Raw genomic sequence first — 16826 nt, 5'->3', positions numbered from 1 at the left:
AGACGGAGCTGCGCAGCTGCGCATCAAACGGAAAAGAAGCGGAGAAAAGCAGCACCTTTTTAATGCCGCTTCTTCCCGCTTGGGGCGTGTGGGGGGCGTGTTCATGGCGGCATTCAGGTAAGGGCCGTCTGAAGGCTCTACCTTCATGACGTCATGAATACACCCCTTTTTGCCCGTCTGTATCCCGCCTATAAATAGAATTAAAAGTACATCAATACCATCCTTCATTAATATCACAGTTTAATGCCAGAGGCTTATCTGAATGCAAAGGTTTACCACATCATGAGGAGACATGACTCACTGGGAAAAAAAATAATGCTAGGAAAGGTAGAGGGAAGCAGAAAGAGAGGAAGGCCACATGTTAGATGGATGTACTCTATTAAGGAGGTCATGGGTATGAATTTGCAGGGCCTGAGCAGAGTAATAGAGCATAGGGAGTCTTGGAGATGTCTCAGCTACAGGGCCGCGTTGGGTAGAGATCGACTCGACGGTGGATAACAACAGCAACAAAAGAACAGGTTAGTTGCCGGTATGCTTTCAAGCCAAATGCATGATGCTGGTCTTTATCTTGAATGCCTGGAACAATAACCTGGAATCTTAAATAAAGTGAGACAGCCACAGATTTGGGATGTCATGAAAAGCCATCAAGTAGTTATTTAATTCTTTATGGTGTTTTCACTGCTGGAGTGGGGAGATACTTGAGAAATTAATGTCATAATTGCCAAAAATAAATTTGCTTCCAATTTCTATGTATGGCCATAAAAGCTGGATAGTGCAGAATGATGACGGGAGGAGAACCACTTGAAACATGGTACTGGAGGAAAGTTCTATAGATACTACGAAAACAATAAATAAATGGGTGTGAGCTCAAATCAATTCTGAACTCTCAATAGAAGCCAAAATGATTCAACTGAGACTTTCTTTGGGCATATCATGATACAGTGTGACTCACTGGAAAAGGAGATAATGCACAGTGAAGCAGAAGGCAGTAAGTAAAGATGAAAACTACTTTACAAATGAATCGATTCAATCAATGAAGCCAAAGACAGGTTTGTAAGATCTGAGCAGACATGTTGATGACTGGGACTCTCATTCATGAGGTTGCTTTTAGCCAAAGCTCCCTTGACTGCAAACAATCGCAACAACAAAACTTTGGATACTTTGCACCCTTCTTTTACAAGGCAGGGGGTGCCATGTTTTATTCTTCCTTGAATAAGGAAGTACCACATAGGTCTTCCAGTCCCTGATCCACATGCCTTCTAGTATGGAAGTAACTGAGAGCAGGGCTTCACCTGTGTGGCTTCCAGGCTCTGGACTGCCTTCCAAACTGAGGTGGAAAAGTTCTCTTTTTGCTACTTTGCTATGGATTAAATGCAAAACATAAAATTTAAGCTTAACTTTATCTCATTTTTAATGTGAATGTATTTTCTGCTTTACAGGCTGTGTATTTCATTGTGCTAGCACATTTTCACTGTATTATTACCTAAGCTGTATCAATTGCTTCAGAACAGTCACTTAGAGGTGTTTCTTTTTCATACATTGGTTCCAGTCCTTATAGAACTCAACTGGATTTTCCGGTTCTGGAAGCTGTCTGCAAATAGAAAAGAGCAGAGATAAATTTCAGACTCATGTTTGGAAATTAGCCAAAACTGATTAGGATAAATGAATGAGTGAGAGGCAAGTGTCTTATTGCATATATGTTTAATTATAAATGTTTCACTTTCTCCCCAAAGCAGAGCCAGGAAACTTTGCATTTCCAAGTTCCTGTTTCTTCTTTTGATTTATCTTAAGGATACAGACTTGGCCCTTCTTATGTGTGTATAGACATTTTTATATCAGAAGGCAGTGGACTAAGAAAAGGAATGTTCTGCTTTTTTGAGATAAAAAAAATTGAGATGGTTGGAATTGGGGTGCTTATAGTAGCATTGGAAAGGTAAGGTAAGCTTTTTTTTTTGTCATGCTGCAAAAGAGCCTTTTTAGGTATGTGTAACGTAGGCTAGGACAGTCATATTATGTAATCTTCCCCCATCTCAGCAAGAGCTCTTCAACCTGCCTTTATTATTTGTCCTGGAGGACTACAACATAGTTCAGTTCCTGGTTGCTGTTGTTGTTGTTGTTATGCTTTATATATAGTGCTCTAGATTTGCACAGTGCTGTACATACAAACAATAACATAGATAAGAATAAACCTGCCCATGGCTTACAATCTAAGAAATAATAGCATAATACATATAAATAATACATAACAATACAGGAAAGGGTTCAATAAAACAGGCAACAAATTAAAAATGTCAAATAGCAAATAATAGCCATGCAATGCTTTGGAACGCTTCTCTGAACAGGATGGTCTTCAACTCAGTTTTGAAACTAGTTAAATAAGTGATGCCTCGTGCTTCTCGTGGGGGAAAGAGGTTCCAGGAGTGAGGGGCAGCAAGTGAAAAGGAACGAATCCAGACGGGGCAGAGAAAATCCTGGGCTGAAACAGCAGACTTTGACTACCAGAACGGAGGGTACGAGTGGGAAGATGAGGAGAAAGGAGGTCTGATAAATTAGGGGACAGCCCATTTCAGCCTTGCCTCAGACTTACTGCTATGTGGCAAAAACCCCTCTTAGAGAGAGTGTCTCCATTCAGAGATAACAAAATTTCCTTATGCTGGTAAGAGACCGCCCCCCACCTGTTATTTCCAGTTTCTGACCAGCAATAGCAAGTGCCCCCCACCCCCATCAGCCGCCATTTGTAGGAGCTGGCAGAACCCTGGAATCATTGTATGGCATTGAGTCACTCCCCCTTCCTCTTTCCCCTTATGGGAAAAGAAGAGAACCAATTCAGCTATATTTCAGCCAGTGCTCCCTAGAAGCTCTTGGGGGGTGCCAGGAGAAAGCAGATTGCTCCTCCATCTTCTTCATGTTGGAAGGGTGACAGACACACAAAATGAAGCATTCTGTTCGCAGATGTTCCTGGAAATGCTATCTGAAATACAGATGCTGCTAAAAATGATCAGGGCGTAAAAGGACTTTGTAAATATGATTTTATTTATCAGAAGCTTAAATTGGGATATGCTTGTGTACTGGTACATTAAAATCTGATGCATATTTACACACACCCTTCTGTCCTCTATAGATGATGCATTTTCTCTGTTTCAGCAATGCTTAAGCGCCCCTGCAGTGTGGAAGATATAAAGAAGTTTCATGGTGCCTGGGGCTGCTGTGACATAAAGGTGTCTGTGGCGTAAAGGCCTGCGATCAGCTAAATTTGCCAAGTGATCCTGTGGATCATGCTAGCAATTTTCCTTTTGCAGACTAATGTTGACAAAGCAGATGAGATGTTAGGCTCAAAGGAAATACTGAAATATTTTAATACAATGTGAGAAGATATGCTGGTATATAAGTAACAGCTGGAGCAGACAGTGCCTTACTGTTATTCATCCTCCCAAGCGGATAGTCCTTTAGCAGCAAAGTCATCATTGTCTCAAGGCTGAGGAAGTGGGACAGATCATGAGGGCCAAGAGATTATAGCAGTGATGGCGAACCTATGGCATGTGTGCCAGAGTTGGCACTCAGAGCCCTCTCTGTGGGCACATGTGCTATCATCCCAGCACAGAGTGTGCCAGAGTTTGTTACTAGAAAGCCAGAGGGACATGGCACTTTGCAATAAATAAGTGGGTTTTGGGTTGCAGTTTGGGCACTCAGCCTCGAAAAGGTTCACCATCACTGGATTATAGTATAAAAGTCTTCAGTGAACTTTCCTAGATGCTTCCTGAGTAAACACGCCATCCTCCATTCCTGTCCTTGACAGCAGGTTTAAACTAGACTTCAACTAGTTTAGAGGCAGGAAGCGTTTTTCATTTCCTACAGATTGACTATGTCTTTTTATTGTTGTTGAAATTTTGTCTTAGGGTGGTAATATTTCTGCCAGTAGATTAGAATATGTATGCTGTTGTTGTTGTGTGCCTTTAAGATGTTTTTGACTTATGGCAACTCTAAGGTGAACCTATCATAGGGTTTTCTTGGCACATTTATTCAGAGGGGGTTTGCCATTGCCATCACATGAGGCTGAGAGAGTGTCACTTGCCCAAGGTCACTCAGTGGGTTTTCATGGCCAAGCTGGGATTCAAATCCTGGTTTTCCAGTATTCTAATCCAACATTCAAACATTTATACCAAGCAGTACCTTGAGTTAATAATGTCATGGAAAATAGGAAAGTAAAAGTAGATATAGTGGGGATAGTAAAGCCCCTAAGTCTGAAGTGGTGCTCTTGTCCTAAGGCTTTGGTACAAGGGAAAGAGAAGCTTTGGGGAGGTACCTATATGTGGTGCCATGTGGAATGGCTGTCCAGCAGACCTTGGCAGCTGTTAGAGATGAAACTTGTGTTGAGGAATAGTCATGGCATGGACAGGCAAGCCAAGAAGAGTAAGTAAAGAATTTCTTTCTTAGGCTCCATCCACACTGCAGAAATAATCCAGTTTGACACCACTTTAACTACAATGACTCATTGCTATGGGATCTTGAGTATTGTAGTTTGTGGTGGCACCAGAGCTCTCTGACAAAGAAGAGTAAATGGAAAAACTAAAATTCTCAGAATTCCATAGCATTGAGCTGTGCCACTTATAGTGATGTCAATAGACTCAGGTACATTGATCTCAACTATGTTTATAGATATTATAAATATTAAATAAAGTTTGTGAGTTTTTAGCACAATACCTCCTATCTGCCTCTGTTGAATAGTTCCTAAAGTCATATTCCTAAAGTGCAAGGTTTGTGCAAATATGCATTATGGTGCCCATATGAACCACTTCTTTTTTTAAAAAATGTTAATTTGTGATTGGAAGGTAGAGAAATGGTGGGGTGTGAATAGATTAATTAAGTATCTTCTCCCATTTTTGTATGCTTTCAGGCATTTTTCAGGAACTGTAGTGCACCATCACCTACATTTTAAGGGAAAGTCTTTTGGCCTCAATAGCCCTCTTATTTTCTCAGATGTGTGCTGGGGGGATTTCCAAGGAGATAAAGGGTATGTGTGTGTCGACAACAGCATGTATAGCTAGGTGATGAGGCATATTAGCTTCAAGGATTTGTTTTGCTCCCTACATTTTACCATTTTATAACCTTGAGACTTTATGAAGCCGGGAGTAATCCTCTGGAGGCTCTCTGCTGACTCAGCTGTGTGCCAGCAGCCACAATGTGTCAAGTAGTGATATAGGAAGCCTTGGGGTCTCTGGGGTGCCAAACATTAAGATGATATCAGGAAGCTATTTGCCATTGGAGAAGCAGCTGCAGCACCCCTGCCTTGCACCCTATTTAGCCTGCTTAGTAAGTGATTTATGGGTCCAAATCCCTGAGGAGGAGAGTGGGCCAAAAGCAAGGTCTCCAAGCTGCAGATGGAGCTAACCATTTCAGTGATAAATGCAGCCTGCAGAAAAAACTGAATGGCTATGTCAAATGAAAGGACTCCTCCTCCTCTTTCTGAGAACAAACATTTTAGAATCAGGAAAGTGATGGTTTAAAAGGGAAAGCAGTCCCCAGGCTGCCCTTTTTTCCTACCCTTTAGAGATAAATCATTGTGCCTGGACTGTTAATTTCCCTTCTGTGCTAATGATGCTACCTCTAGGATAAGTGACAATGAATCTTTAGAACAGGCACCTGCCACTAGGCTGTAACCCTGCCGACTGGAGTGTGGCCTCCTCAGCTAGAGCTTCAACTATCAGACAAACCCTGGGATAATTGAAATTGAGAGATGGTCACTGAAGTATGCAAACAGCTTCCTATAATTTGAAATGTTCTAGCTGTGAAAGATTGAAGCACATAAAAAAATGGGGCTGTGATATGGTCTCATATCAGTGGGTTGTGTATGCAAATGAAACATCTGTGTGAACAGGGCCAAAGGTGTGGCATCCTTGTCCTTCCCAGGGGCCACCTTACAGTTTATGCTGGCTGGAGGGTTCTCTGAACTGTGGGCCAAATTATTTTTCCAAGCTCTGAATGTTGGAGATAGATAGATAGATAGAGAGAGAGAGAGAGAGAGAGAGAGAGAGAGATAGATCCCTCACAACCTTGTGCTGTCATATAAGATCGTTGTCAGATACCTCATGTTTCCCTTTTTCATATAACAACAATGGAACTCATCCCAAGGCTTTAACACATGTCAGAATACATATTCCTGCCATGAATGTTCTCTTTACTACATCTCTAAATGATCAAATCTTTCACTCTGGGGTAACCTGATAGGGTGTTCTGTCATCGTGATCTAAAAAACTTAAATGTTCAATTACTGAATTTGGGCTCTTAAGCTATGATTGAGCATATCTTTCATGATCTGACACAGCAGTTGTGCCAACATTCAATTCTTTAAAAAAAATAATAAAACAGACCTAGGACTGTGTTCTGGCGGTAGTTATTTTCTTGGGTTATTTTCTCACTCTGGTTCATTGCCCTTATCTGATAAGGGGCAAATCAAATGATGTTTGGATGAAGGAATCTCTATGCAAATCTTCTCAATCACAAGAGGCTTTTGCATAAATGTGAAGGGAAATCATCTGTAATGTGCCCTGAAATTTCATGTGTGGTGACTGTGGTGAAACCGTCTCTTCTGAGTTCAGTTGTTTTCTTCCTTCCCCACAGGACAGGTGATTCTCACACCATTCCCGGAGGATTTCTCTTTGGAGGATGAAAGCCAAGATGGTGGATCCCAGTTAGAGCACTGCATCAGAGGCTGAACACAAGGCCTAAGCTGACAGCTCTTCTCTGGAACCACAACAGGCTGACACTGAGCCTAGGTTCTCCAGAGAGAATGCATCTTCCTAAGTGGAGGGACGGGGGAGCAGAAGCTGTCTCTGAAGCAGAGATGGTTCTAAGCCCTAGGGAGAGACGGTATCTGAAAAGGTGAAACTCCAGGAATCAGGTAGGCCATAAATAGGCTGCAGGGTTGATGGCTGTAATAAAAGAATTTTCCCCACAAACAAGTATACCTGCAAAGGAGGGTGCCTGTGTACCATATTTCTCCTGTTCTGTGTGCTATTATTTTTCTTAAGCTTTTGCCTAAAAAATTGAGCTTAAGGTTTGGCTTGGAATCTCTAGTGGCCTTCCTGGAAAAGCTTTCTAAAGCACTTCACTTAAGAAGCAATTATGAGGGAACTCCTTAAACCTACAGGAAATAGGAGTCTTCACTGCCAAGTATATCTGGCTTGTTCTTCTCATGGTTTACCCTTCTGTAACATGTATTTTCCCTTCTGACTCAGATACTTGTTGGAATGTGTGTACAACCCACCCACCCCCAGTGTACTTAGGTTTTCGTTTTGCTTTGTTACAATTGCTGTTTTCATAAGCTTCTTCCTAATTTTTCAATATCTGATGACTGCCGTGTGGCCCTGCTGGAGTAAATTAACCAGAATTTCCAACCAGTTTTTCTTGGCATATGCATAAATATGCTGACACGTGGAAATAGAACCATTTCCCCTTGAACATAATATACTTTCTGGGCAAATAAAACCAAATGTAGATGTCTGATCCAAAAAGAAAAATGTGTGGGACCTAAGCTTTAGCAATTCTGCTATTTTAAATAGATACATACATACATACAATTGAGGGAAGACAGAATCATGAATTTTTATGAGGAGAAAGATGATCTGATTAATATCCATAGGTAAGTTGCTTTGGTGGGCTATGCTAGGGCAGTGTCCCCAGTTTTTTTCAGGCTATTGCCTCCTTTCCTCTTGGGCAACAACCCCAGTGCCCCCGGTCTACTGTTTGTGCTGCAGCCAGGGGTCCAGCAGTGTCAACCTCAGCCATGCCAGATCACCATTGCTTCCTTCTCCACTTCAGCCTCTCATGTGAATACAGCAGTGGCAGCTGGCCAGGCCTGTTCCTCAATTTTGCCTGCACTGGCCTTACAGCAAAAGGAAGGCTGGCTGGTTGGTTGCTTACTTGTTGCTCCCAGAGTGACCTAGTGCAAAAGGAGCAATGACTGAGTAACTGGGCGGCCAGTTGAGCAGCGACTGTGCTGGCCTTGTGGCAAAGGCTGGCACAGGTGAGAGGTTTCTTGGTCACTGCTTCCACACAGGGTGAGAAGGGAGCAGCTATGCAGAGGGTCAAGCAGTGACCAAGAAGCTTCCCACCCATGCTAGCCTTGTGACAAAGGTCAGCATGGGCAAGTGGCTGCTTGGTGGCTGTGCCCTTTGCACCATTTCACATTGGGAACAGCCACCAAGCAGCGACTGGGAAGCCTCTCACCTATGCCAGCCTTGCAACAAAGACTGGCACAGACAAGAGGCTTCTTGGTCATTGCTCGACTGGCTGCTCAGTCACTGGTTCCAAGATGACCTGGCGCAAAGGGAGAAGCTTCTCACCAGTAAGGAAGGCCTCTCAATCCTTCTTTGGCAGGATGAACAGGGGCAGAACTGGCTTCCCTCTTTTCTTCCCAGTGACGAAGGATTCAACCTGAGACAAGTGAAGGACTCTTTCAAAGAATCAATCCCGAATACTCCTTCTCCTCCTTCCCCACATAGCTTCAAGTCATTCCACACCCTACTCACAAACATTATTTCTTCTCCTACCTTTTCTCTTAGATTGTCTAACAAAAGAAAGCATCACTGCAGCCCCAAACTACCAGCCAAGTCCTGGCAAAGCTCACAAAGCTTAAGCAGAGTCCCAAATGTGAAAGCTTTGTTTGACCGCCGCTTCTTCACCATCTCCATGTGCTCTGACTCCTCATCTTCACCATCGTCCTAAAGGCTGCTGGTTCTTCTTGCCTTTCCTGCATGCAAATTCTTTAACAGAAGGCCCCTTGCCCTCCCCCTTTTACCTCACTGTCCCTCTGGATCTTTCCACTGCTCCCAGGGGGGAGAAGTACAATGCAAATCTATTTTTACATTATCTTTTAAGTTCTATTGGGAAGTATTTCAGATTTTATTTTCTCACAATGGTTTGTTTAATGTTCTTCTTTAGCTTTAATTTTTGATACTAGTAGTTCATGCTCTTTGTCACAATCTCTCCCTAATCCTGATTTTGCAGAAAGAATGGAGCTTCTCCATCTTCTGCTTCCAATTATGTAGTCTATTTAATTTCTATATTGGTCATAAGGTGAGGTCCATGGATACAGTCGTCTCTTTGGGTGCTGGAAGAATGTGTTTGTAATGAACAAACAATTATTCTCACAACATTAAATCAGTTCATTTTATGACCCATAGCCAAATTTTCCTACATTCTTTGATTCTGCTCTGTTCCCTACTTTTACATTTCAGTTGCCTATGATTAACAAGAAGTTCTGTGTTGGTGTGGGATCAATTAACTCCTAGATGCTAGCATAGAATCTTTGAATTTTTTCTTTTTCTGCCTGTGTAGTTGGGACATAAATTTGGATTACAGTTATATTGATAGTTTTTCCCTGAAGTCTTACTGGTATTGTTTGGTTAGACGTTGCATTATATCCTTTAAATGCTTTTTATACATCTCCACTTTCTATTAATGCCGTCCCATTTCTTCTTAGATTTTCATTTCCTGAGTAAAAGCCTGTTTTTCTGTCAATTTTGGGCACAGTAAATTATGAACTGTAATAGGCTTTGAAAACCTAAAAAGTAACTGTGCCCCGATTTAAATGGGCGCTATGAGGTGCAACGTCATGTGCGAGGGGCGGCACTTTCAAATGCCCCTTGCACATGACGGGCGTAAAAATGGCGGTGCCCTATACACATGGGCGCTGCCATTTTGACGTGACGGACGCCTAGCGTCCGCACGTCGGGTGCCCAGGTGACGTTGCGAGTGCACCAATGGCGCACTGAAGCATCACTGGCGCACCGGGAAAAGAAGCTGCTTTTTGCGGCTTCTTTTTCTTGCCGCTGCCAAGCCACACGGTATATCTGCTGCAGCTTGATGACAGCACAAACGGCACCACCGCCAGACCGTCCTTTAAGGTCCTATAAAGACTAGCCTGACCATCCTTAGGCCCTATAAAGACTAGCCTGAAAGGCCGGCCTGAGGGCAGAGTTGGGGTGTAGCATCCCAACTCCGGCGCCCTAGAGCACCCTGATGATGCAAGCTGCTCTGGACGGTGTGTGGCATCATGGTGCACCTCCTGCGCTGCATCCACATGATGCCGCACCGAGCGGGCCGCGGCGTGAAGTTGCCACAACCCCAATCCGGCTAAAGACTGGCTGCCCTTTCAGGGCTGTTTGTATAGCCCCATAACCAGGAAGAAAATTTCTTAAATTACTTGTTACTTGCTTTGTGAAGAAAATCAATGAAGAATTATATCACTAGGTATGAGTAGCTGAAAAGTTTGCTGACGTGCTAATTTTAATGTTTTTTTCCAAGACTGAGCAATTAGTTTAGTGTCTAAAACAAGCACTAGTAGTTATTACATATTCATTCAGAAACTTAAGAGAGAGGGATTCTGCAGTATTGTGTTCTGTTTTGTAATGTTATTAAAAGTCTGAACTGGTTATAGAGGTCAACAAAAATAAACACTATTGCAAGAGTACTACAGTATTTGGCATCACGCTCCCCCTCCCTGCTCCCCACCAAATATATTGTAAGGACAACAAGAACAAGATTAATTTCCTGCTTACTTGCAGGGAAAAGTGAATGTTAATTCCAGGAAGAAGCATTTTAGCTAGACAGCTAATGCCTAATTGAAAACTGGATTTCCACTCCTTTTTCAAACATTGCTTGCAAAAATGCAAGATATATTTATGTATTTCCAGCCAATATTTTTTTGTATAACTAAATGCAAATGTATTGATACATAATATTGATACAGAGCGAGGGTAATGGAATGATTAGTCTATTGGAATGTAGAGAAAACTCTGTAGCTACTTACTCTTCACTTTATTATTATTGGTTAAATCCAGATTTAGTGATTCTTAGAGTAGTCTTGGAGTCAGTGTGGTGTAGCATTTCACTGTTGGACTAAAACTCTGAAGACCAGGGTTTGATTCCCAGCTCAGCCATGAAACCTGCTGGGTGATCTTGGACCTTGGGCTCTCAGATTCAGGGAAGGCAATGGCAAATCTCCTATCAGCAAACCTTGCCAAAAAAGCCCCATATAGGATCACCTTAGGGTTGCCATAAGTTGGAAGTGACCTTAAGACACACAATAAGAACAAAGAGTAGTCTCACTGAAATCAGTTGAATTTAAGACAGCAATAATTAACTCTGGGTCCAACCTTATTATTTTGTCCTTTTGGCTTAGATCAAGTATAGTGCGCCTAACCTATTGCAGAAGGTGGTTATGAAGATGAATCTTGAGCTTCTTAAAGGAAAGATGGAATATAAATGTAAAAAATAAAATCAAATAAATAATACATCATAAATAGAAGTTAATCTCCTTCCAGGAATATATGAATTGAAATTATACCCTTTAGAGAGTGTGATACCCTTTAGAGAACATCCCTTCTGCTATGTGATCATGGTGCCACCCTGATGACTCTTTTACAGTCCACAGTTATAGTGGTATGATTCCACTTCAATTGCCACGGTTACATCCTATGAAATCCTAGGGTTTGTAGTTTGTTGAGGTACCAGAACAGTCTGGCTGAGAAGTCTAAATGCCTTTCCCTAAAGGACAAACCCAAGGATTACATAGGATATTGCCATGGCAGTTAAAATAGTATCATAACATTACAACAATAGAAGGACCAACAGAGTGGGCATCACAATAAAATTGCAGAAGGAACATTTTTTAAAGGGGACTACAGTAGCTTATAGAAAAGCTCGGCTATGCACAAGTTCCCACATTTTTACAGCCCCATTTCCTAGTATGAAACTTTTTGGGAAGTTTTTTTTTCCCTAGAGGAGGGACTTCCTCTTGATAGAGCAACTACTGTAAGTGAATGAGAGGGGATTTCCTAAAATTTCTCTAGAACTGATGAAAGAAATTGAAAACAAAACTGCTTCCCATGCCTACTTGTCTAGGGTTCCTCTGTTCTGCACATATTACAGAAGTTCAGAAAACCCCATGTTTCACTGTCAGAATAAATAAATAAATAAATCAGTGAAAATGTTTATGATGGAAGACTGCACAGACACAGCCCTGACAAATCAAAAACTGCAAGTATAATCAAATCTGGTCAATTTCTTGACTCCACTTGACACCCCCCCCCCCCCCCCAAATCTGTGAATTAGGCAAGCAACAGTGTAGTCAGAAGGAATAATGAGTTCAAGCATTTTCACTTCCATTTCCAGGAAAGGATATCTTTTGCACTAGTGTGCACTAATTCTCTCTTACATGCTTCCATTTCAATAAGAAGCATTGAACATTTGTAGCCATGTTCACATGGAAAAATGCCAGATGACTATGGATGCTTTGGCTGCTTCATCACAGTTTTCCATCCTGGATGAGTAGGCCAACTCATATACTCTCTCTGTGGAAATCATGATGCAATGACTACTGTGTATCAGTTCACAACTCCACATCACCCTCAGTTTCTGAATAGTGAGGCTTCCATCTCCTGCGTGAAATAGTAGGTAGATGCTCAGAACCCTAAACTCTTGGCTTACATGGGATTTCCCCTGGGGGTTACAGTTTGTTGGCGATGGCCTTAATGCAGGTATATCTCAGTTAAAGAAGTTGATGTGTTCTTGAACATGACTTCTTTAAAAGCAAATTTGGTACCAGAGGCAGAAATAACATGCAAAGGATGGGAATAGAGTCCTACACCACAAATAGCAAGAGTTCAACATGTTTCAGCAAACATTTTTTTTCAAATTAACAGTATGCATATGTGAAATGAAACAACCAAGTCATCAAAGTCTTTTAAAAAAGTCAGTTTTTTAGAGGCCATTTTCAGTCTTTTAGAGGCCAGTTGAAAGCTTCTTCCAAAATGCAGCCAAGGATGACTTTTTCTTTCACCAGCCTCCATTTTTCTTATGACTTCCATTTTGGTGGCTATAGATCTAGATTCTAGGCTATTCTTATCATGCTGGGGGAGTTGGTAAGGCAGGCTTACCTTCTCTCTCTTTTTTCTCTATTTAGGTGTTAAAGCATGCTCAGTAAGAGATGCAGAAGGCTCCTGCCTGTTATAGTCAGGCATGTACAACTATCAGAGAATCAAGTGGAGTAGAATCCTGCTCTTTCCCAGCTTAAGCTTTATTGTGTTGTTTACTATAGACAAGCTGCAGAAATCTGACACTGAAAGTATGTGTTCCTCCATCCACCATCCTTCCAATGCTGATGCTGCTATTTAAAGAAACCTTCTAGCTACACAGAAAATGAAGGGAAAGGAAGAGCTGACCAGGAATAAAAGAACCTTGTAAAAAGGAGCTTATTTGTCAGAGGTTATGTTAAATGAGGTAGGAATGGCAACTGCTGCACTGGATCCAGAGTCCATTTTAATGTAGACTTAATATACCCATACAGATGTTTGGATTTTGCAGGGGCGGGTTGAGTTGCTAATATGCCAGAAAGAGGATGACAGAAGATTCCATGTCTTTTTGAAGATATAACAAGCTTTTTTCCCCCCAAGGATACTTTCTAGCACCTGATTCATTAATTATTCTAATATTTTGTTTTCTGTGTTCATGGTGATCCTATTGGTGATTGGCAGCCCTAGAATGCAACATACACACTTTCCCACCAGGGGAGAGCAGTGCCAACCAGCAGGTGGCCCAAGTACAACTTCATCATTATAGATGCTCTGCTGGCAAGTCTTCATCAGTAATCCAGGTGAAACCTATGTGTGTCAGGCCTGGTGTGTGTATTGAAGATTTTATTCTTTCCATACACCTGCTTGGGAACATTCAGTCATATGAATCCTCCACTTACCATGGTATAATCTTTTTTGTTACTGAGTAAATTCTGTAACTGAGGAATTGTGTTATTGTCACCATAAGTCGGAAATGACTTGAAGGCACATAACAACAATAATAACAACAAATAAATTAAGGGAGAGCCTGTATGGTGTAGTGGTTTGAGCATGATTCTGCAGACCAGGGTCTGAATCCCCACTCAGCCATGGAAACCCACTGGTTGACCAAGGACAACTCACACTCACTCATCCTCACAGGAAAGCAATGGCAGAACCCCATCTAAACAAATCTTGCCAAGAAATCTTGCCTTAGGGTTGCCATAAGTCAGGAACTACTTGAAAGCACACAACACAGAGACATAAATCAATGAGGAACAAAATCAACTCATTTGTAATGTGGTGTTTGAAGAGATTTCTGTGGGTACGATGGACTGCTATTTCCCCCCCCCCCCCAAATAAATCTGTCCAAGAACAAATTAAACCTAAACTCTCAACAGAAGCCAAAATGACTAAACTGAAGCTATTGTGCTTTAGACATATCATAAGATGAGGTGACTCACTGGAAAATACAATAAAACTCAGTAAAGTGGAAAACAGTAGGAACAGATGAAGATGATATTACAGAGGTATCATTTAATTATTTGACAGAATAAGGCAACCAAGTCCTGTGGAATTTTCTTGCTGACTGTCCTCAACAGATCTACCTGTGGAGTCAGGCAATTCCTGGATTTTGTCTTGACTGACAAAAAAATAAAAGAAAAAATAATCCAGATTCATACAAATATCTTTGTTGCACCTGTTACCCATGCTGCTTCATATAAATTTTGGTATAAATGATAGCCCTTAATGACCCCTAAATGAACTCTAGTAGCCTGTCTGCCATTAAGAACAAAGCGAGGAGGCATGTACACACCCCACCTAAGGGCACCTTCATTATCATATCTAGATAGTCCAGGGAGTCGCATAAAAGGATTATCATAGGACCAGGAAGAGCAAATGTTTGCCTTCCCCGAGACTCTTTCCCCCTCCTCGAGTCTGTTGTCCGAGCAGCTTAAGACCACTAAGACAATCAGACAGGGACATCCAGGTGTAAAGAAAGTAATTAAACACCTTTGCCAGCAATGGGCCTGTTCACTGGGCCAGTCTGGATTTCAGGGGGAAGCTCTGTTCCCTTGAACCCTGACCTGGCTCCTGGCCAGTCGTTCCATGGCTGAGCCTCATGCCATCCTCATCATATTCCATTTGGATTTCTGGAGGGAGTATACATTCTGGTACATATCACCCCAGTGATGCCTAAAATCCTATTCCATTCTAACCCCTGCTTTTCCTGAGCCTTGTATGCATGTGTGTGTGTGCGCAGCGAATGTGTTTCCCCTATTTCAATAAATTAGACATCTAGTTATTAAAGTCTGTTTCAGCTCTATTTATTGGAGTCCCCTGGTCTACTCCGTATACACAGCGGGAGACGATTCTGCAAGGGCCGTCGTAGCAGGCCCTCCTCTTGCAATATTTGAGCTAATAACAATAATAATAAAATCCCCCTAAACGGACCCTTGGTTACACACCCACTGAAATTCTATCTTGTGCCCCAGGTTTGGAATCCCTGTCTTAACAGCTTTTCAGGCTGAAACTAATGAAACTAATTGCGATAGAACAGAATTAAGTTTGTAGGCGCATGTTCCTAAGTGCAAGTTGGGCAGGTCAAGCATGATACATTAGAACATTAAAATAGTGTTGAATTTGGTAATTTAATATTTTTGAGTTAGAATAATTATACATATTTACAAGATCATGGATGAAAAGATAGACATCAGTTTGCTGGCTGGTTAAATATTTAACAGGAATCCATTTGAGCAGAGAATCACTCTTTGCAAAGTAGATGCAACATCAGTTCTTTTCTTTTGGCCCATGTATGTGTTTGTCAAAATAATAGTGGTCCTTTTGAGTATTTGTAGTGTCAGGGCACAGTTCAGGACTGGGGGGGGGGACAAAGAATGGCTGATTATGAACTATTAAAACAAGTCTCTCTTATGGTTTGGCTCCTACTCCTGATGTGAAAGATACAAATAGGCCTGATAAATTACTTATGAATAATAGACTTCTTGATAGTGGTCATCATAAGGACTATATCTTGAATAAATCTGCCTCAGTTGATGTAGTCAACTGAGAGTATCCTCTGACAGTATTTTTCTCTGTATATCACTTAGGAACTGTAAAATGTTCCACTTGCTTGAGCCAAAGTAAGCAAACTTCCATTCTCCTCTTGGTCCAGCAGTATGTTGCCGTAGACTGATTTAAACATCTGTACACACATTCTAATAAGCTATGCTTCTCCTGTTTTTCAGAACAGCCAAGTAAATCAGATTGTCTCACTCTGCTGTCAGAACTAATAATCTTCTCTCAGCTGTGGTCTTCCCCCTATAGAATTGAGCTCTAAAGGGCAACTAGCTAATTAAAACCAGACTGTATATATTGTAGCTCTGTGAGATTTGGCAGATTAATTATTCCAAATGTGCCTTGTGAATTCAAACATTTTATAGATATCCACACCTTGGCAAGCTGTCCACCTGGCTTGCCTTATGCTTCTCCTCTCTGATGGGTGTTTGCTGTGTTAAAATTCCAGACCATGCCTTCATTGTCTGTGAAAGGTCTATTCCCTCAAGACCTGTTACAAGTTTCACCATTGTATCTGTGACACGGGCACAGTTGAGGATTCACTTTGCTATTCTGTATTTTTGCTCCATTTATGTGGAAATCAGTTGTTATACCCAATTCTGAGCTTACTCTTTCTTTACCTCTGACAGTGTCTTACTTGTTGAAGCAAAATAATCCTGAAATGGCAAAAATCAGACATATGCTTGTAGAAAGTACAAACAAAGCAAGTGGTCATAAAAAATAAATAAAACCTAAACCATCTGATGTAAGGTATATTGTTTACAAATCTAATAAGGATCAATTTTGTGTAGTAATCTATTTTCTGTCCTTTAAATTTATTTGGGTAGCTTAATTTTCAATCTTCTGTTATACAGTGGACAAAAGCCACATGAGTCTATTGATTTTCTAATTTACTTTTGTGTTTATTTTAACTCG

This window comes from Sceloporus occidentalis, unplaced genomic scaffold (assembly GCF_023333645.1).
Source record: "Sceloporus occidentalis isolate IW3139 unplaced genomic scaffold, rSceOcc1.0.p SCAF_3, whole genome shotgun sequence".
Taxonomy (NCBI): Eukaryota; Metazoa; Chordata; class Lepidosauria; order Squamata; family Phrynosomatidae; genus Sceloporus; species Sceloporus occidentalis.
This window is presented reverse-complemented; position numbering follows the sequence as displayed.